This window comes from Mandrillus leucophaeus, unplaced genomic scaffold (genome assembly GCF_000951045.1).
Source record: "Mandrillus leucophaeus isolate KB7577 unplaced genomic scaffold, Mleu.le_1.0 Scaffold381, whole genome shotgun sequence".
NCBI classification, from domain to species: domain Eukaryota; kingdom Metazoa; phylum Chordata; class Mammalia; order Primates; family Cercopithecidae; genus Mandrillus; species Mandrillus leucophaeus.
In genome coordinates, this window is record NW_012104043.1 from 2,033,614 (window position 1) to 2,035,302 (window position 1,689).

Consider the following 1,689-nt stretch of genomic DNA (forward strand, 5'->3'; position numbering starts at 1 on the left):
TTTTTCTTTCTTTCTTCTTTCTTTTTTCTTTCTTTCTTTTTCTTTCGTTCTCTCTTTCTCTTTCTTTCTCTTTCTTTCTCTTTCTTCCTCTCTGCCTCTCTCCTTCCTTCCTTCCTTCCTTCCTTCCCTCTTTCCTTCCTTCCTTCCTTCCTTCCTTCCTTCCTTCCTTCCTTCCTTCCTTCCTTCCTTCTCTCTTTCCTCTTTTTTGAAGTCCGAGTCTGATTCTGCTGCCCAGGGTGCAGTGAAGTGACATGATCATAGCTCATTACAGCCTTGAATTCCTGGGCTCAAGGGATTCATTCACCTCAACCTCCTGAGTAGCTAGGGCTACAGGCACATGCCACCAAGCCCAGCTAATTTTTTAATTTTTTTGTAGAAATGTCTTACTATGTTGCCCAAGCTGATCTTGAACTCCTGGCCTTAAGCAATCTTCCCACCTTGGCCTCCCAAAGTGTTGAGATTGTAGGCTTAAGACATCATACCCAGCTGTGACTGTAAATTTCTCTGGTTTATAAACCACCTAGTCCATAGTATTTTGTTATTGGAGCTCAAACAGACTAAGACAGGCAGCATAAATGAGTTTTCAGTAAGCAATTTTGCCTTTAAGATAGGGAAGCCACTTGTAGATGATGGAGTATCCGCATTCTATAGGCATGAGTTCACTGCTGTATTCCCATTACCATGAAATGAATTTCTTGAGCAGAAGCAGTGCTCTGTGGAATACCATGAGAGTGGACAAGGTATTCTATGAGTCTGTGGAGGTTCTGGCAGAATCATTAGGAGTAGAAAAGGCATCTATAGCCAGAATATGTGTCAATTCTAATAAGAATGAATTTCTGCCCTCTCAGTAATGGAAGAGTTCCAGTATAATCAGCCTGCTACCAGACAGCTGCTAATCATATGGCAATGGTGCCATATCAGGGGTCAGTGTTGGCATCTGCTATTGGCAGATAAGGTGCTCAGCAATAGTGTCTGCTTGGCTAACCTTGGTTAGGAGCTTCAGGAGAAGCCCATGTTGTTGAGTCCATGTCTAGCCTCCATTCTTGCCATCATGACCACTTTATTCATGTGCCCATTAAGTAAACATTAAGTATCTGGAAAAAGTTGATTTTATTTTATTTTATTTTGGCATCCACATAGTATGTCATTTTGTCCATTTGGTTATTCAGAGCATCCTCAGCTGTGAATGTCCCTTGATGAGCACTCACATGTCTTTGCAGTCTATGTCCTTTCCAAAAGGTACATCAACATACCTATTCCCCATACTTCTTTGTCAACAGTCTTTCAATCTTCTTCCTTCCTTGACCATCCAACCAAATTCTTAGCAACTGCACATAAATCAATGGAAGTACATACTTCTGTCCTCTTGCTCCAGACAAAGTAGATGTATTACTTCCCTAGGGCTGCTGTAACAAATGACCACAAACCAGGTGGCTTAAAGCAACAGAAATGTATTGTCTCATAGTTCTGGAGGTCAGAAGTCTGAAAGCAAAATGTAAGCAGGCCATGCTGTCTCTCAAGCCTCTAAGGGAGAATTGTTCATTCCCTCTTCCTAGCTTCTGGTGGTTGCTGGCACTCCTTGGTGTTCCTTAGCTTGTAGACGTATCACTGCAACCTCTGCCTCCATCCTCACATGGCATTTTCCTTGTATATCTGAGTCCAAATTTCCCTCTTCTTCTTCTTCTTCTT